Source organism: Triturus cristatus, chromosome 9 (genome assembly GCF_964204655.1).
Source record: "Triturus cristatus chromosome 9, aTriCri1.1, whole genome shotgun sequence".
In the NCBI taxonomy this organism is placed as follows: Eukaryota; Metazoa; Chordata; class Amphibia; order Caudata; family Salamandridae; genus Triturus; species Triturus cristatus.
The window spans coordinates 996,660,921-996,682,296 of record NC_140592.1 but is presented as its reverse complement, the minus strand read 5'-3'; the positions used below and the strand labels follow the sequence as shown (position 1 = coordinate 996,682,296).

The window sequence follows — 21,376 nt, the reverse complement described above, 5'->3', positions numbered from 1 at the left end:
TCTGGTTATCTTTCAATATATCTCTAAGAGGTAATCAGCTCTAGGTATCAGCCATGTATCCTGAAACAAAAATTAGAACTAAGCTTCACTGAGTGAACGATAATAGTAATCAGCAATAAATGGAGTAGAAATAAAACATAAGTACCAAACTCACTAGTAACGATAACCCTAATGTACATAGTGCCTTTCTCAACAGTAAGCTAACTACGATCATGAAAACTAAAATAAGTAAAGCAAGTGGCGTGAACTGGTGGACAAAAGAAATAACAAGAACCGAATTGAATCGTATCAGAGTTCAAATCGTTGATATATTTTCGGGCTATAAAATTCATACTAATACTCACTCAGTTAAGTAAATTAATAGATTCAAATAGGTAACGAAAAGTATAAGCAGTAATGACCTAACGTATACTAGCATAGTAACGGGCAAACAGAATAGCGGCTCTCTAACGTCAGACTATAATTGAATTATATTAACCAAAGTATACCAATATAAATTAAAAGACCACAGTCTGCAACGATCAAATTAATATGTATCCGGTAGGACAACCGGACATAATTCCCGCAATTACCTTTAAAGTAACCGGATTGGGTCCACTATCTAGACCACTCGTGGTATCCTCGGCGTCAGTAATACGCGCCATCTTGGAAAGGGAATATATAACCCCTTCAGAAAACGGACTATGTAGGTCAAAGTTAACACCACCAGTAAGCGCCATATTGGAATAGTGATTATATTCGTAGGATAAACAAAGTAAAAAGTCAATTTGTGTAGGAAATAAAGAGGTCTTAACACTGTAAATGAACTAGGTCGAATGACTCCTAAAATCTACTGTTAAACAAATTAAAATATTAAATCAAGTAACCGGAACGGGTCACCAATCTAGACCGACCATCGCGTCCTAGGCGTTTAAATTACGCGCCATCTTGGATTGGGAATGTAAACCCCATACGTAAACGGGCACTTATCTGAAACCTAAAATTAGTGGCCCTAATTTAACACTTATAAGTGTCAGATAATATTGTTAGATGAGCATCTCTAACAAATTAAGTTGTGACAGCAAATTAGAAGTAAAATAAGGGACATAAGCAGAACTCTTGTATTTTCCGCCACAATGGCTATATTAGTCTAAATCAAATTAAACGTCAAACTGAAACGTAAGGAGAAATTAGTAGAGTTACAGGAAAACAAAGTTGAGCCCAAGACAATAGATGTTCCTACTAGAGAAAGGCACACAGTAATAAAATGTACAGAGATTTACGTCCACGGATAGGTCAATTACACAATATCGTAATCTTCAAACAGAGTATTATACAGAAAAATTTCAAAGTAAAAAATTACAATCATAATGTAATGCAAAAGAGAGACATAAGGGGAAAAAGGTACATGAATTATTAGGAATGTTCAATAATTAATGTAAGGTAACTAGTGAGAATAATTTAAGGTCTACTTTGTGACCTATAACGAATATTATAATGAAAATGATTGGAGTACTAAGAATAAGTTATGTACCCAAGAAGTATTGCAGTTCGTTCTCAATATTGATACCCATGTTTACCGCATGTAATCTCAAAATCCAACGTGCTTCTGTCTGCCGCAGCTTTAGTTCTCGGTTGCCACCTCTAATGTCGCTTGGTACAGTTTCCAGAGCATGAAATTTAAAAGATTTGTGGCAGGCACATTGAGGTGCCTGCCACAGGGTGCGTGGATTAACATAACCTTCCATTTCCCTATGGGAGCTTGTGCTACAGCCGGTTTATGGCCGTAACACATGCTCCCATAGGGAAATGTGGGAATGCGACCGCACCATGTGCGGTTGCATCGTAATTAGGTGGTTAGGACCGCTGACCGGAGGTCGGTCGGTCCCGTTTCCACCACGGTGTCAGTCGGAGTTTCCTCCGACCGACATTGTAATAAGCCCCCTAGTTGTCTAGGGCAAGTGTTCTGCCAAGAATTCCCTACTGGATGATCTAAATCCCCTTTATCTGAAGGCATAGTATATAGGGGGAAACATTGTTTACAAAGCATGCGATACATCACATGCCATTGCAACGCAAGTCGTTACAATGACGCGTTGTTACATCGCATGCCATTACAACACAAGTTGTTAGAACGACTTGCTGTAGGGGTCAGAAGGTGTTGGATTTGTTGGATTTTCAATACAACAACTTGCTTACTGTTGCACACACTGGAGTTGGAATAGTAAATTATACTATTCCAAGCTCCAGTGCCCCCCCTACAGCAAGTTGTTGTAACGACTTGCGTTGTAATGACATGTGATGTCACAACACGTCGTTGTAACGACTTGCGTTGTAATGGAATGCATAGAAAACTCATACGTTGTAACAAGTGCTATTCTATGTAGGTCTCCACCCTTGGTCACAAGTTAGATATCCCTCCTTGAAGAGAGTAAACAGGAATATGCTGGCTGATACTCCCACACAGCGACGACCTCGCAATGATAGCTATGTGCTCCTCTAATTTGAGCATGAAAATGAGTGTATTCATAAAGATATCATCCATTCTCCTGTGCCGAGGCTTCATTGTTTATTATCTCTGTGATAGCTCTGTCACCTTATAGACAAATAATGAACAACAACATTTGCACAATGTGTGTTTAGGCTTTGTACTGAATGTTCAAGGTGTCTTGATTGCGTACTTGAGAAATAGAATTGCAAGCAATGTAGTTTCAGAGAATCTAATCCTGCATTGTCACACAAGCAAATGTGTGTTAGAAATCGTTGTGTTGAAAAGAAGGCAACTTAAGAAACGTGAACATGTAAAATGACAATGTTTCTTCTCGGGCCTATCCTAGCCATGTGACACATGGTGGTGGATCACAGATGTCTCCAGGGATGCAGATTTAGGGGTGGTGTATGGGTTATGACACTTCCCAAATAAATGCATTCTTGGCTTGGTAGTTGAGTCAGAGAGCAGTGTGTCGGGTTTCCTATACTCGCGTTGTTTTTTCTCGTCATTATGATTTCACTGAGAGGTTATAATTTCTTTATTTTTTGGGTTATGAACTTAAATATATATAGTGACCTGTCTACCAAAAACATATTAAATCAGCACCCGCAGAGGTACTCATTGAATTAGTGCACATTTAAACTTTTGAATTTCATAAACATTGCCAGTAGTAGCAATGAAAAGCTGCACCTGTCTCAGGTTTCCATGCATATTATTGGCAATCAAACAGTGATGGGACAATGCTTGCAAATAATCTAACCACTGGAAATCACTTAGGGTACCATTCCAACCCATTTATTTTCCCACTGTGTCACTCTAGACAAAGGCCAACCAAATGCAGATCAGAACTGGCCCGCTCCTCATGGGTATACATGAGAAGCAAGCCATTTATCCCCTTCTTCGAAGGGCCTGTATTAAGGACTTTACACTGTTTAGTCAGTGAAGTGTGTGAACAGCTCAGTAGTAAGGATTTTTAGAGCCCCAAGAAAAAATGATATTTTGACATTGGGTGCTCCACCTCTCTATGAATTAGGGCACACTTTAATTAATTTGTTTTAGTTTGGCTTCCGCTTCAGACTGTTTCTGCTGGCAACCGTTTGCAGTGGCATTTATGCCACTACAGCCCTGTATGTATAACAATGAAATGTTTGTGGAACTATGGTCCTGTTAAGTCGGGGTAGGTGACGGTGCTAGAAAACAAATATACTCCTTGAGAGCACTATCTAAAGACAGACAGTCTCTCTTGTTTAAAAAAAAACCCCTCCGTTAACTCAGCGCCTTGCCCACAGACCCAAGTGGAACTAATAAGTAACATGTCCAAACCCTTAGAGGATAGATTCAACCCTGTCCGTCGATCCCGGCACATTCACACCCTTTATCACCCACCAAACTCACCTCAGCATATGAAGAGTGGTAGGTTCCTCTGCAAGCTCATCAGTGCTTCTTCCCAATCATTTACTTTATTTATTGGTGACTTCTTAGGCACTACCACCCACTTGCAGATATCCTAAGTGTGCAGGGAGAGAAGAAATATGTGAGAGTGACACAGTGGCGACTGCTAGAGACCAGCAGTGGTGGGCTGGGGGGTTGAAAAGAAAATATCACTTACCTGTGTGCCACCATCGCCTCTTCTCCACCTTCTTCTGTTCCTGACTCCCAGCAGCACACAGTCTCTGAGACTCCACTAAGCCAGTCACAACACTGCTTTCATGCTGTTAATAAAATTACCAGTATGTCAGCAGTGTCATTATTGGTCTGAACGGCCTGGTTTGCCACTCAGACAATGCCTGGGAGTCTGGGACTGGTTTCCACCTGGCTGTATTGCAAAGCTGGGTGGAAAAATGCCAAGTGCGCATGACGATTTGGCCACCCTAAGATGGCTGGCCTAAATGTCATGTGCACTTATTGTGTCCACCAAACCTCCTGTTATTATCATTTTATTTTTCCTTTTTGTACTGCTCAGAGAGCAGTGGGGCTATGCCCCCCTGCCTTAACGGAGGAGCTGCTGCTGGAGTGACACGAAAAAAGGAAGATAAGAAGATGAGTTCACATAGGTACTTTAATTCTTCAACTAAGTATGTTACAATCACATCAATCCAGTATCCCTCTACCACCCTGATGCTTGTGCTTGGATAATATCTTCAGTGTCATTCCTGCACAAGCGGTGTTTCTCACCCACTAGCCAGTATCCCATCCAAGCACAAATTCCACAATACATACAGACCGTTTCTACATCTTTCCACAGGCAGAGTTAGTGTCTCTCCCCTTCACATCCACCAGCCACTCTCCCAGCACAAGCGGGCCATTTCTTCTCCAAAAGACGGCCAACTTTCCATGATCAGTTCACAAGACGGAGTGCCGAGGGGATATAAGTAGACGTTCCTCTGGGGGGAAGTTGTAAACTGTCATTCAACCCATTTTTGGGTTTAATTGTATATCATCCTTCTCTCAGCATGCCATTAAAACTTTTAAAAGCGGTATCTCTTACCCAAAATTGGCCTCATCGATTGTCATTACTGTCCCATAGTAATATCTAACATATATACCATATCTTGGTGTTAGTTTTGACTAACTACTAGCACTACCCATAGTGAGACATATGAACAAATGGAGTAACTTGAAAATGAAATTGGAATGAAATGTTATGTTTGAACCAAAGTCACCAATGGTAAACAGCAGCACAGACCACAAATACTGCATTACCTCTTTCCCAAGATATGCTGGTTATAAACACTATATTATTTCGTCAGTGGCTCCCAACATACATACTAAAATTTCCCTCTGGAGGGTCCCTAGGCCTCGCAATCAGAATTACCTCCGATTCATTTGTGGTCTAGTGGGCAAGCTGGAAACTGTCGATCAAGGAGATGTAGTTTTAATCTTTTCCACCAATCTAACCAAATTGTCTACTCTTGGGCAATCATTTTGTAACTTATTTCTTTACTCTCTTTTTTCCAAGATTGGGCCAATTTAAACCAAAGCTATAAGCTGCTATGGACTGGAACTCAACACATTACATACTGCACTACTGGCGACAGAGCCTTATCTCCCTGTGTGCTCACCAGATGTGGTATAGTGGGGAGGTTAGGAGTCTTGACCAAGCAGTCGAGCGTTGCAATCTTTGATCTCCTTGACCAAATCGCCTCCTTTTAAGCAAATTATGTTCTCTGTGCCTCCGTCCACTTACCTACCAATATGTGAGAACCTTGAAACTGGATCACTGAATGAAATGAGTACCAAGGACATTTTCCCAAGACAGGTCACTGGGTGATATGAATTGGGGATGTACTTGTGACACACATGCTGCGATGTGCTTGCACTGAGTTTTACAACTTAGTGCAGGCCTGTGTGTTGTGTCACATATGAGCACTCTGTGCTGGACATCAAGGAAGCATTAGCTGCTATGCACGAGGGTAGCCATGGTGATGCACAGTCAGAGACTCAGGGCTATATATGTGCATTACAAGGGCGCAGGGTGATGTACAATACATGCACATGTTAACATGTCGCAATTCATATCATATGAGAAAACTTACATCGCTCGTGGGTGAAATTCCATTTTCCAATGATGGAAGTCCCATGGTGCGGGAAGTGAATACTTAAAACTTTGCCCACACTAATCTCATCCACTGTCTGAGGTACACACATGTTTCACTGCAGGCCCAAATACCCAGCTGCTGGTGGGCAAAGACTTACAAAACGCTGTATGGTCTGGGCTCAGTTAGCATATGCACTATTTTATTAAATACATTGGGTCCTTACAATCTAGAATTCTCAGGATTATCCAGGCTCCCAAGATTTCTTATCGTATTCAGAGTTAAAGGGGATGAAGACTGTGTAATATAAGACAGATTTTATCGTTTTCCCTACAGTGGACCCTTACTTAATTTTAAAGAATTAATACTGCGTTTTATTTTTATTAGGTGCACATAAATCCTCTTAAGTGGAGGCACGTTTGCATGTGAAACAGAGCTTTAGAGATATGTGGATGAACTTTATATGCCCTACAAAATGTAAAAGCACTGCAGGGACTTAATTTTCTCCTTTCCTTCTGAATCCCCATGGGGGACCTTACCATGAACCTAACGTCCCTCTCATCCCACCACCCACCAAACCCTAAAGGTCAATGTTGTTCATGTTAGTGCTGTGGTTGGATCAGGAAGAGAATCTAGGGATTTGAGATGGCGCTGGTAAGGATCTAGTTTTTAAGCCCTTGCCCACCCACACACGTGTGAATCAAGAGATCAGTGGCATGACGAATAGAAGCCTTGTTCGTGCCCACACATGCAATGCTGTGCACCTATGCCTTAACTCGCACACATCCTGGGAGATTACAAAAGAGATGTCAATGTAGAACTTATTCTTATTAACGCCAACTTCCCAGCTGAAGCTGCAGTGAAAATAGATCAATTCGTGCAAAATTGCGATGGTGAACATTGTGCACGAGTTTAGCGCCTGTGCATCGGATCCTAATTAAGAGCACAAGGCTCTGTCCATCACCAAGAGACGTGGGAACCTACCTATGTTGGAAGGATCCACCACTGTGCCAGATTTCTGTGGCATCACTTGCTGTTGAGCTGTCACTCAAGATGTCAGCACTGGCTTGGCCTGTCAACAGAAGAGACGTACCTCAGAGTAAGAGGCGGCCCACACAGGGAATCTAGAATGTAAATTACAACCGCGCGCTTTGTCCAAGGATGCCGAACTCAAATATTGACAATAAACAGCACGCAAGAGGATAAAGAACTGGCAACGGAAATCAGCTCAGCGAGCACATTTTCCTGAACTTTGGCCGGAGTTCTGCATCGCGCGGCCGCTGCCAAGCCGCGAGGACAAACAAGTGTTGGCCACTGAAGACGACGGCGCGAGGTTTGAGAGCGTCCATTGAAGAGCTTGGCTCGGGTTCAGCCGGGGTTCATCCGCGAGCGACTACAGATGCAGCTATCCTTTCGCTGCCACTGGCGCGTGCTTGTGCGTATCCAAGGTGACCCGAGGACAAAGCAAACTGAAGGATCTTTCTGTAAATTTCGGACGCACAGTCCGCATTTATCGCGCCCCCCATCCCGAGGGGGTGGGAGATATGCGCAGCAGGTTGTTCATTGACAAACATAGTAAACTATATCACAACGATGATCTAAAGAAGAGGGGGAGGCATGGGGCATGTGGGTCAGAATACCCAATATTAATAGGAGATGCATGGTTAGCTACCAGTCAATGGTACTCTAGAGTGAGGACAGCCGAGGTAACCTACTGCTAGGCCGACGTTCATCTAAAAGAGGGGCATCCACAGATACTTATGGGCAGACGTTCATATAAAAGAGGGGCATCCACAGACACTTATGGGCAGACGTTCATCTTAAAGAGGGGCATGCACAGGCACTTATGGGCCAACGTTCATCTATAAGAGGCCAACGTTCATCTTAAAGAGGGGCATGCACAGGCACTTATGGGCCAACGTTGATCTATAAGAGGGGCATCCAAAGACACTTATGGGCCAACATTCATCTATAAGAGGCCGACATTCATCTAAAAGAGGGACATCCACAGACACTTATGGGCCAATGTTCATCTATAAGAGGCCGACGTTCATCTAAAAGAGGGACATCCACAGACAGTTATAGGCCTACGTTCATCTATAAGAGGCTGACGTTCGTCTAAAAGAGGGGCATCCGCAGACACTTATGGGACAACGTTAATCTATAAGAGGGGCATCCACAGACACTTACGGGCCAACGTTCATCTAAAAGAGGGGCATCAACACTTATGGGCCAATGTTCATCTAAAAGAGGGGCATCCAAAGACACTTATGGGCAGACGTTCATCTAAAAGAGGGGCATCCAAAGACACTTATGGGCCAACGTTCATCTAAAAGAGGGGCATCAACACTTATGGGCCAATGTTCATCTAAAAGAGGGGCATCCAAAGACACTTATGGGCAGACGTTCATCTAAAAGAGGGGCATCCAAAGACACTTATGGGCCAACGTTCATCTAAAAGAGGGGCATCAACACTTATGGGCCAATGTTCATCTAAAAGAGGGGCATCCAAAGACACTTATGGGCAGACGTTCATCTAAAAGAGGGGCATCCAAAGACACTTATGGGCCAACGTTCATCTATAAGAGGCTGATGTTTGTCTAAAAGAGGGGCATCCGCAGAAACTTATGGGCCAACGTTAATCTATAACAGGCCGACGTTCATCTAAAAGAGGGACATCCGCAGAAACTTATGGGCCAACGTTAATCTATAAGAGAGGCATCCACAGACACTTATGGGCCAACGTTCATCTAAAAGAGGTGCATCCACAGTTATCTCTGAGCCATTGTTCATCTAAAACTGGGACATCATCAGTAACAATGGCTCAACTTTCATGAAACAGTGAAGCGCCCACAGCAACCTGTGGGTTAAGTCAATTAAAAGAGGGGTACTCAGAGTTACCTCTGGGCCACTGTGGGTCTAAAAGAGGGACATCATCAGTATTCTAAGAGTCAACAATCATCATAAAGTGAAGCAAAATTATCAGTTAATGTTTAGGGGATCCATAGCAGCCTGAAATGCATCAATGTTCCTCTAATAGATGACCATCATCAGCACCCATTATAGCAATAGTCTTCTAAAAGACAAGTATCAACACGTCTCTGTGTAGCAATGTTTGTCTAATACAGGCAACCGCAGTAACCCCCAGAACAGGCGTCATCTACGAGATGGGCATTAACGGTGCACTATAGAGTACATTTCATGCAAAACAGAAATGTTTAAAGTAAGAGCTAATATTAATCTAAAATAATGGAAGGATTGCAACTTCTTTCTAACCACAGTAAAAACATGAGTGCCAATTAGTTTACTTTTATTGAGTAACTAGAGGAGGCTTGAGTGACCACATAGAATAACGGCTGCAACATTCACAACTTGTAGGCCAATGTGCCTGGAACGAGACATCAGCGAGTTCATCCAAAAACATTGGGCACCCCCAGGTTGGCCAAAGGCCATGTAAAATATGAGCCATCACAGCAATATAATGGGCAATTTGTTTTCTAAAGGAAATGGACGGCTTTGAGGGCCAATAAACGAGGATCATAAAATCCTGAAAATCTTTAAGAGGAACTGCCCAAGAAAACATTTTAGAAAGCATGAACCAAAAGTATTTTCCTTTAAAGATGAGACTTCATGTTAATTTAAATAGAATCTACAGATGGGCAGAGCTGGTCTCTGCTGGGATAGCCCCCTGGGTGGAAAGAAAATTGGCGCCATCACTGCTGCTTGTGAATAAAATGAGGCAGGAGGGAGCCCCTTTTGTGTTCACAGGCTAGTCCCTGGCTGAGTAGTGACTTGCCTCTGAAAACAAACATCTTCATTTCCTCTGCCAACTCCCCAGGATCACTCACAGCTTACCTCCATCATTCAACATGTTGGTGGGAGGGTGCGGGGGTTGTTGGTGCGTGGTGGCAGGGGGTGAAAAGGAGACAGGAGGGGAAGGAAGGGGGCTGATGTGATGTTAAAAACAGACCATGCAGTATGTAAAATGATTAAAAGGGGTTTCAACTAAAACACTGGCGCCAAGATTCCGACTTCTGTTTGCATGACCTTAATGCAGGCAGCGCCTTGCGCGCCTCTGAAGTTTTATGTTCTAGGCCTAGCTCACCACGTCAAAGGCTGATCCTTCGAATGGCAACGGCAAGTGGTAGGATGGATAAAAACATTGTGTTGCAGAGGAACAGCATGGGAATAAATGCAGCACAACAATACAGTACTTGCTTGATGAGGCATCCATGAACACCACACGTTTAAGGAGTTACGTACTTATTTTGCTGTTGTCTATAGTAGAACTTAAGTAGTGTGGTTGACATGTGAATGAGTCTACCCCAGACCCACCACGTCACTGAGACATGATCTACCTCTCTGCTTCCCTATTGATCAGTCTGCCTCCAGCCATTGAGGTTGGATCTAAGCTGCCCTATAGACAAGATTTACTACCCCGTGGCAGACAGGGCACCGTCTAACCCCCGCATAGCTGTTTGTGGCCACTTGTTTGCTCCACCTTCTGTTGCATGTCCCAGGCTTACAAGACAAAATGAAAAACCACAATAGCAGTCTCATTTAACCTTCCTCCCCACCAATGAGGCCCCCCGCTTTTCGTCAGCTTCTACCTCCTCTCATACAGGAGACAGATGAGAACAAGGATAATGGGTCCATGAATGCCAATAATTCTCATTGCATATCTGAAGTGCTAATCAACGCGCTGCCTAATGAGTTAATCAGACTCACATGAGAGGGGGAGGAATGTACCACAGAGCAGCAGCAGAACAATCGACATCTGGGGAGAACAGAAGAGCTCACGCGGTGGGGCATCCAACGCGCACTCGCGCACCAGCTCGTTGCTATTCCGTGTGTCCGCTAAGGTTGCCTCTGTGGTGCCTGAGGGAAAACAGCAGGCCGCTCCTTCCAATGCAGAGCTGCCACCTGTAGGGTCTTCGACTTGCTCTCATACCTGCCATGATCCAGGGAGCCAGTACATTGTGTGAAAAGCCATCCTTTTCTCATACCATTGACAGGCTGGAAGGGGCCACCGCTCAACCTATGCAGAAGCCCTGAAATTCGCACCCTAAAAATTCACACAAATATTCAGAAAAAGGGCTGTCGAAACCAAAGACAAAATAAGTTATAAAACATGTTGTACGGCAGAAACAAGGTTTGCCAAGTGGATCATTAAACGCTTGGGCTCTCGGTCACGGGCAACTGCCCCGACCCTTAGAATGTGTTAACGCTATTAGCATCCTGCATATTACCACCGCTGAACCTTTTCTGAATATGGGATGAAGGTACTTTATGGTATCGCTTCACATAACCAGTCTCTATGGCTTTTGCTGTGATGTGCTATATATATTTGGCATGCATCGTTACAGCCCAACGACTAGCCCTAAGACATTATCCTGCTATGATCATAGGACTACAAGAAGCCTCAGAAAAACATAAAACATGTTACCAATTGTTTAGTTGTATGCATGGTGCATCTGATTAATTGCCTTATGATTTAATCTATCATAATCAGTGCTGCTAAATTTTGTTAGTTTACAATCTATCACTTAAGACTAATAGGTCGGGGTTTGAATTACACAAAAACGAATTGATTGTTTGATGAATGTAGCACATTGCAGTTTATCACAGATTTTATAGACCATCTTACCACATGTAATGACGCTGAATTTTGTTTGTTGCAAGAACTGTCAAAGGCTGGACGCAGGGGCAATCGTCATATCTCTGAAAGCTTGAATCTGAGATAGGGGCGATTCCTTTCTGCAGCCGCTATACCGACTGGTGATGTCAAGTACAACAGCTGGAAAGTGCCCTTGGAAAAAAACACACTGCTTAGGAGGGGAAAAGCTGTGACAAAAACCTCCAATGAAACAGCAGGAAGAGCCAACGTCTGGGGCAACACCAAGGGAGTAGTAAGCAAAGCAAAAAGCACATAGAAAATAGCCTCCCCAACAGAAGTAATTACACCGCTGCGATGCACAGGTCTAATCACTGGCCACACTTTAATGGAGTAACTGCCCTGGAAGTAGAGGAGGAACAGTAGGAACTAATTACCGATCTAAGACATGGCTATTCAGATAACGACTATGTGGGGCGCCATCTTGGAAAGGGCTAGTATAAGAGTTCAATATGGCGTTTCCCATGCATATTGTTTTAAACATTTTGTTGCATATAGAACTTTAATTTATGGCCATTGTTACCCGAAAGAAACTATTGCATAAGATTATATTACCACATATTTAAAATCCTGTGTATATGAGTGCCCCAAAAGAGCATTCTGCGCTTACATTTTATTGGTACTATAAACGAAAGACGTAGGAGGGGATGTGGTCTGACGGCTAGAGCTACTGCCTTTGGTGCTGGAAACCAACGTTTGAGCCTCGGGGTCGAGTCCACATACTGTGATTCTATGCAAATCACAATCTCCCCGTGCCTGTATGTATGTATGTATGTATTTATTTCTTATTAAGCGCAGCTGTCACCCAAAAGGGTATCCTGGCGCTGAGACCATATCAAACCATAAGGAAGGATGTAATTACATTGCTCTTGGGAACAAATAGGTCTTAAGATCCCTTTTAAAGGACAGCAGATCTTGACTACTCCTCAGTGCCAGAGGTAGGGAATTCCACAATGTGGCGGCCGTATAGCTAAAAGCACGGCCACCCATCCTTACTCTGGCGATCCTGGGAATCCTCACCAGGAACGCCGACGAAGATCTCAAAGGTCGGGCAGTTTGATACCACAAAAAAAGTCTCTCTAGTGGAATAGGTCCTAGACCATGCAATGCTCTGAATACAAGGCATGACGCCTTGAAAACAATCCTCTGCTGTACCGGTAGCCAGTGTAGATCAGCTAACGCTGTAGAGGAAGAGGCAGAGCGTGGTCGCGACAAAGCCAATTTCGCAGCCATGTTCTGAATCCTCTGCAGCTTAAGGATCAGAGTTTTAGGAGCTCCCAGAAGTAGTGCGTTGCAGTAGTCTAGCCTACTGAGAATAGAACTACGCACTACCTCTGCTCTAGCACTTCGAGGGAGTATTGGTAAAATTTTACGCAGGGCACGGAGCAAGGCCATGCAAGTTGCTGCGGTCTTATTTACTGAAGCATCCAGCTGTAAACCAGGTTCAAACATCACTCCTAAATTGCGAGCCGATTCAGCGGCTTCCACAGAACCCGGAATAGAGTTTAGCCAGAAACCATCAGGTAACGCGCGAGAAGGACGATCAAGAGAGCAGTGGAGAACCTCCGTTTTCGACCCATTAAATTGAAGTGAGTTGGCTCGCAACCATTCTGCTGTGGTCGACATGCAACGGTGAAAGGTGTCCCTCGAAACCGCCTCAGTGCCCTCAAATGAAAAAATCAATTGAGTGTCATCGGCATAATTGATGACCGATATGCCGAATGACTTGATTAGGTCTATCAGGGGTCGGAGATATAGATTAAACAAAATCGGGCTAATCGCCGACCCTTGAGGGACACCCTGATTCACCTGCTGAATAGCTGACCGAAATGGTGGTAAAGCCACAGCTTGCTGTCTGTTACCCAGATAAGATGTTAACCAGCTTAAAGCCAGGCCGTTTACTCCTGCTCTTTGGAGACGGTCCAAGAGAACCCCATGGTCCACCGTGTCGAACGCGGCCGACATGTCAAGCAGCACTAAAAAAGCTGACCTACCTCTGTCGACACGCGTTCGTAGATCGTCTAGCACGGTAACCAATGCGGTCTCAGTACCGTGGGCCGGTTGGAAGCCAAATTGGGCTACATCCAGACAGAAGTTTGTTTCCAGGAAGTTGGACAAGGCTCTCGTGACCCATCTCTCGAGAATTTTTATCGCAAACGGTAACAGTGAGATGGGTCTGTAGTTAGCCGGGCATAAAGGATCTAAAGAAGCACATTTTTAGTAAAGGGGTTACTATTGCGAACTTCCAGCTGTCTGGGACTATCGCTGTCGTCAATGACTGACAGCAGATGGAATAGAGTGGAGGGAACAACTCCTCTTGAAATGCCTTCCAGATCTTATGAGGCATTGGATCGAGAGGTGAGCCTGAGGATACTCCATTGGCCAGAACACGGAATTCTTCTAGCGAGAAGATGGGAAAACAAGGCAGGTGAGAAGAGTCTGCCTTGTTATTACCCCATACAGGCGCCGAATAGCAAGAAGATTCCAAAGGAAGAGGTAGCGAAGACACCGGCTGCCCGGGTACTGAAAGTCCATTCAGAATGGTCCTAATTTTCTCCTCAAATGCAAAGGCCAGAGAGTCACACACAAAAAATAGAAAAAATGAATGTGCCCTTGTGTAACGTAACCGGTGCTCATGTAAAGCGCTCCAATACCTTGGGGTCGAGTTTGCGCTATATATAAATCTGCAAAAAAAAAAAAATAGGGCAGGTGTCAAGTATGTCAGGAATATGTATACATATGTTATTTCTATAGCATGAATCTAGCCAAAAGACAGTGCAGAGCTGAACAAGGTCAAAGACGAGCATAAAATCAATGTGTGATAGGAGAGGTAGCTGGGTTCTAGACAGTTAATGCATTGTGATGTAGTTTTTTTTTCTTAGTTTAATATAGTGCAAACTCGACCCAAAGGTATCAGAGCGCTTTACATGAGCACCAGTTGGGTTACGTATGGTCATATTCATTTTGTGAGGCACAGGGAGATTAAGGAGGGTCAGCGTGCCTGCCGAGACCCGAACCTGGTTCCCCAGCTTCGAGGCCGGCCGCTCTAGCCATTTGGCCACATCCTCTTTAAACAGGTGCTTCTTCAAGTCTTTTATAAATAGGAGCAGTGTTGGGGTGGTCCTGATGGATACATGGATATTGTTCAAGATCCTGGGTGCTTAGATAGGAAAGGCCTGCTGCCATGTTTTTTCTTTTTTATACTTCTCAGTCTGCAGTCTCATGATGTTCTGGATGCAGGTGTGCCGAGAACTACCAGAGTTGGTAAGCTTGCGTGCTAGATATGGGTTGGTGCTGGTTATGAGGACTTTTTAATGAAACAGCTTCCCACTGTATGCTTATCGACTCAAAGAATAAGCAAACGTCTGAAAGTGCAGATGCAATGGTCTTCACCTCTGAATCCAATGCTCTACCGTAGGTCTTCACAAGCCGAGCTGGCTACCTCAAGCCTGCTGACTATTCTCTCAAGAGCTCTTCCCTATTGAACCATAGGCAATGCTCTTAAACTTAATGTCTTGCGCGTCTCCCTCCTTTGGCCATATATAATCGTTCGTAGATGTCAGTCTGCCCCCTTAATCAATCAATAAAGTGGATTTATATAGCGCGGCTAGTCACCCGAGAGGGTATCCAGGCGCTTGAGGGTCATAATGGTTCAGGTGACTCGGTGGAACAGCCAGGTCTTGAGAACTCTATGGAATTCCAGTAGAGAGGTGGAGGTCCGTAGCTGCAGAGGGAGGTTGCTCCAGGTTTTTGCAAAGAGAGATAGGAGAAAGGCCGTCCTCCACTGTTGCTTCGATGGATGCGGGGGGTGTGGGCCCCTTTGAACTGTCTAGGAATTACAGCTTGCAGACATTATCATTGAGTAGGCATTTGGTGCCAGATGACTGGCCGACCGTTGCAGGAGAGATTGTGTCGAGCTCCTGCTTCATGAGTCCACTGTTTGGAAATAAATAATTTGCCTGCTCTAACAGCCTTCTAAACTCGGCAGAAGTGACACAACCTGCAAGCACACAGTGAATGCACCTTTGCGCTGGTAAAAATGGGCATTCCTTCTTTCCCAGACTTCGATAATGCCATGGCAACCTTCTCCTTTAACCACTTTCATCTAGAGTGCCAATGCTGCAGTGCCCTCTAACCTCCCTGTCCTTGCAGTCTATTTGATGCCATTCCTGCGCTGGCCAGAGGGCATCAGTATGGTCACTAGAAACTACCTGCTAAAATAGTTTTCCAAGAACTACCAGCCATCATTTCTGTACATACTGGATGTGCTGTACAACAACCGAGTCGTTTTATTTCATTTAAAATCTTTATTTGATCTATTAAAAAAAGATCATAAAAGCACAAGTTCATCATATCAAACCATTAAAACCATAAAACAATTTACAATCATGATTTTAAGTAACCATTACAATAATACAAGTTAGCGTGCCCATCGACTTTCTTTTTCTCATGCAAGCCCACAAAAAAGATGCTACTTAAAAACAGATGTACTGATTGGGTAAAGACTTCAAAAAGTACAGTGCTGAGGAGAGATATGCCCACCACCTCGAAATGTAGACCATGATGACCCTACTCAGCCGTGATGTTCCACCCATATATGCTGTCTGTATATCCTTCCATTCATACATGACGTAAAGTGTATACTGCTTGGCTCCTCTGTAATGTACCAATCTTCAGTTGTTGTTTAATAAAAAGAATGGTTTAAAAAAAAAGTACAGTGCCACCCTGCATTGTTTAAAGTTTTGAAGTTTTAAAATGGGTAATTTAAAAACTTCTCTTTCTCTGTGATAAAATTTACAAAACAGTACCAAATGTAAGTCAGTTTGGGGTGAGACATTGTCACACGGACACGGTATGAGATCAGCATGCTTGAACTTCCTCTCTGGGAACCCAAGCATCAGGGGGATAACATTTAGAGTCATTCTTCTAGTACATAACGGTACCAAGTAGGTCGACAATCAGTGATACTAAATGTTTTGTCACCCTGAAACTCTTTGCACTCTTCATTCCAGAGAATCAAAGTTATTCATATGTTTAAGGTAACACACTGCTCAAGAACCCCAACAGTACTCCTTTACTAATTTATTTTTAGATAGTCTTTATGATGTTTGGCATGGTTGTACTTTTAATATACAAATTGTAGACTTATTAATTGCGGTTACATTTCAACAGATTACTAAAAAATTGGAAGAATGCTCTACATATTTCCTTTCAAGAATAGTGGTGTGATGTTTGTTATAATCATAGACTAGAAAGAGCGTATACTGTCCCAATGTCTCTGACTATTAAAAAAAATTCTCTCTGGTCTCCAGTAACCATTTTTCTAGATTTCTCAGTTTTAAAGTCTTTCATACATCAACTCTTAACTGATGAGTATCTAAACCTCCTTGAATATATTATTTTTCTTATTAGTGCTTCCATTCTAATAGTAATATGTTTTCTGTTTTGTTTCCCTGATAACATGTAGTCTTCTGCCTTTTGTAATTCTGTTATTGTTTAAAATTATGCTAATTTCATTGCATGAGAAGTGCATTTATTTTTGCTCTTTCTATTTTCTTTCTCCCTCCTCCCTTTTCCTGGTTTCGACATATAATTGCAAACATTTTCCTGTTCTATCTTAATACTCTTCAAATGTTTTCAGTACATTGTTATTATATTATGAACTTGGTTTGTTATTTCCCTTTTTCCTACTTAATAAACTTTACTTTTAAAACTTAGAAGAAAAAAGAACCCCAATAGTACATTCCAAAATCTTTGCCAAACTGTGACACTAACTCAGTGTTAAGTTGTACTAAGTAAAATCTGGCATAAGAAACACCAAGTGAATACACCCTCAACACCATTCATACAATGTCATTCACCAACTTTATCCTCAGCTTTCAAAGGGGTAGCCCAAGCCATGCCCTACACAATTAAATATATGTTTTTGCATTACAGATGTAGACAAAGCTACAAAGTTCTTTGCATTTGGTCAGTTGCGGATTGCACGCCCTAAGTATTTGTGAGATTTGGCACTAGGGCATATGGAAAAACACTTCACGAAGCTGCAGCACAGCGCCAAGATACTCTCACGGGTGATAGATTACAAATACACATAACATAACAAAGCAGCCGGATATCCGCAGCCAAGGCACTATGTGCTGCTGTTGAAAGTGCCTCTCCCTGTAGTTTAAGAAACAAATTGACAACGTAATAATAAGATCAGAAGTTCCATAGCACATCACAAACTCCCACATGGAGACCCTTGCACCATGAATCACCATCACGCAAACATCGAAGAAGCTTTCACACTACTAGGCGTTCACTGTGCTCACACCACATGAAGTTTAAAACCCAGATACAACCCTTCCGAGGTTTGATCTGTGACCTTACCATCATGTAGCCATTGGGGTTTTGAACAAGGCTTCAGACACCACTATCCACAGCAGTCTGGGTAAACCCTTCTAGGCTTCAAAGGGTATCCACTGTTACACCAGACGTAACTTCTCCGACACCCAAGATGCATGCCTGCACGTAGCCGTGATCCAGGCGTGAACTATGCACATCTTCCTCTGCAGATGCTCCGCGTCAACCAGTGGTATCCAGTAGTGTCAGGAAGCATGGCCCCATGCAACGCTTGGATACACCCCTGAATCTGTTGACTCGCGGGGTATCCCTGTAAATATCCCATCCTTGAGGGCTGCACACAGAGTTTAAGCAGCTACAGTGTCACAGAGAGAAGCAGGAGATGGCTGGCATCCACGCAGTGCCTGACTCTCGATTCTTTGAACACTCTCCTCCTTTCAGTCCATCGAGCCCTCATCGGCTGCAGTTGAGGGGCCCCTCGCCTTCTTTTCCAACTCAATCTAGTATCTAATCGTCGAGGGTGGAGCAGGCTTTCTTTTCTTTCTTGTTGTAGCTTCAGTTGCAGTTGGCATCTCCACCTCCTCACACCCAAGCTGGCAGCTGCACCACGGCTTCCAACAGGGCACTTAAAGGAACAGACCTGAGAACCACGCCAAGGAAACTCAGAGAAGCAGGGTGAGGGAAGTGACACAAGCCCACCACGCATCACTCCGGTTACAGTTTCGTCGCAGTGATCCGTTGTGTGTTTACTCCTTCTAGGGCTAAAAACGGTATCGTTTATTTTGAAAAGCTTGTAACAGCTGCCCAAAAATAGGACTTTGGCACCGCTGCCGTGACCTCATTTGCTTCCTTGGGACGATGCCTACAAAATTCTGTACTTCCTCAGCTGTACAACCAAGCCTTTTTGGGGGGAATTCATGTCATAATGTGCCTGTTTCTGACCCCCCTCATGTCAGGTGTAGGGGCCATGCCAATAGCTACAGGCTCGCAGGCTATTCGGGTACTTTTCATCCAGGCTGGACCAGGTGCTACCAAGCTGGTAGGTTGGGCACAGTCTCACAGGTTAGGTGAGCCTTCCATGTGGCTGACCTTGCCCCAACCCGAATGTCCTTTTAGAGACAACCATCTGTCAGGAAATGTCATATTCATGGTAAAGCATCCTTCTCTTCCCCTGGCGTAAAAAGCAAACGGCGTGCCACAGGATTTTAGCGCACACCCGTGAGATTACATGCATCCTAAAGAATTCCTCTCTGTAAACCACTGTGACCTCTTTGACTCTTTTAGGCGCGCTCTCCTAAATGTTTAAATACAAGAAATGAATGAACACCTGCTTCAGTGCAGACTCTACATTATCCGAGGGTTTATTCTCCTACTCGAAAGAACAAAACTGAACTCGCCATTTGCAGAACACCCACAATGGAAACATCCCCTTGCCATGACTCTTGTCAAATGGCGTGCGATTTAAATGTCTGTATAGTGTTTAAACTATCATGAAGAAAGTTAAAGTAGAGTCAGTTACAGGCATTCTGCTAGCACTTCTAAAATAAACGTATGATCGCCCTGGAGTGAAAAGATTTTAATTCAAAAGTAGACAAATATACGAATCACAGTATTTAACTGTATATACTCATAATCACAGGTACAATAAAAATATATTCATTTGCCAGATCAGATATTTTACAATAAAAACAAAAAATATACATAAAAATAATCACGTTTTAAACCACCTCCACTTTCAGAGGACTCTGCCATGAAGGGTACCATTCCAGGATCTCAGAGTAGCAGTTCTTATCAGTAACACTGCATACTACCTCTTTCCCCCATGAGGTGTAATAGGTAACTTAAGCAAGCTACGGGTGCATTTACCTTGATGGCTGAGATGGTGGTGGGTAGAGTGGGCGGGGGGAAAAGTGGCACTAATGTTCTCCTTTAAAGATGGAAACCTTCTTCTGAGTCCCTGGTACCTTCCCAGCATCACTGGGATCTCCAAGGACACCTTCTCCCAACCCCCACCCTTACTGGTAATACATTAGTGCCAGCTCTCGTTGGCAGCAGGCTGGGTCGTATCCAATTTCCTGGCAAGATCACATTCAGCTAACACCTGAGGCTGATTCAATTCAATATGGAATCAAGAGAGATTTCCCTGAAAGAACCTCCTTATTCTTGTATGATAAGAAATGTGAGCTCCACACATAACCTTCTATGGTCTCTCACCGCTGAATCCTACACACTAACCGATAGGTGATAAAGTTTCCCGCTTTCTGCACCTTACTTGCCATGCCACTGTAGTGATGCAGTGCAGTGAACACTCTAATGATGAGGAACCTTGGTGGAGAAACAGATGATGATAGGTACACCTCAAAGCTTAAATCACATTAAATAAGCATGAGATGGCTATCTTTTGCACCGCCTTACCTTTCTTTGCTCCCAAAAAGACCACAAAGAGCGGATTGTCCACAAGATTGTCTCTGGTACATTCAATGTAGAAGCAGAGGGCTCTCTTGGGATCTAATTGAGGGAGCCTCTCCTACTCTTTCAATGGGAGGCGAGGCAAAGAAGGAAAGAAGAGTGACAGCCTGACTGATACAATAAAGCTGTCCCTTCTTTAGAGTGGTCAGCACCAGTACGGGCAGCTGAACAGAAAGTGCCTGCAGCTTACTTACGCAATAAGTTTACTCTATTGGATTCAAAAACATTGTTTTTAGGCTAAAAAGGCATAGTGGGTGTTGGAACTGGTACTTTCTGGTTGGCGGATGCGGTTCAAAAGTCAGGAAGAACCTACCATTCCTGTCAGAGTTAGGATATTACACTCACAGTATAACCTGTGCCCACCCTTGGGTAGTTTGGAACTGAGCAGTCAGGGTCATCACAGAGGCAATGTGTAAAGCATTCGCACAGCACTCTCACACATTAAATAGACCGAGCGTCACAAAAGAGAATTCACACGTGAGGTATACAAATAAAGATTGTATTCTACACACACATTAATTAATACAACATGAACATCATGTGTTTCTGGGCATAATTCACACTTGGAAATATTGCTATCTGTACTAGGCCCAACTGTGTTAAAATGACATCACTAAGAAGCACACTTGAGAAAATCCTATTTTACCCCAGCACCCTTATGCAGTGTGATTCATTGTCAGAACTGGACACACTGGCAAATAACACAATTCAAATCCACACATTTCTAGGGTGCACCCCAGGCCACAATGAAATCAGGAATGTGTACAACACAGGAATCTATAACACTTTTCAGCAGCACCGTGGGCCAAGACCGCACTGGTAAAACCAATGTCAAAACGGGGTATTTGCTAGGTAATGAAATAAACAAGTAAAACAACACCG

The 21,376-nt window shown here is 43.5% G+C and overlaps 1 long non-coding RNA gene across 1 annotated transcript in view; it reads right to left on the bottom strand.

Moving 5' to 3' along the window:
• Nucleotides 1–18,621, bottom strand: part of LOC146799182 (uncharacterized) — a 174,335-nt gene extending 155,714 nt beyond the window's left edge. The window contains exons 1-2 of the long non-coding RNA XR_014968860.1: nt 18,053–18,621; nt 3,866–3,977 (exon numbers count right to left, since the gene is read on the bottom strand). This is a non-coding gene — a long non-coding RNA (uncharacterized LOC146799182). The remainder of the gene's footprint in view (nt 1–3,865; nt 3,978–18,052) is intronic.
• Between the last annotated feature and the right edge of the window lie 2,755 nt (nt 18,622–21,376).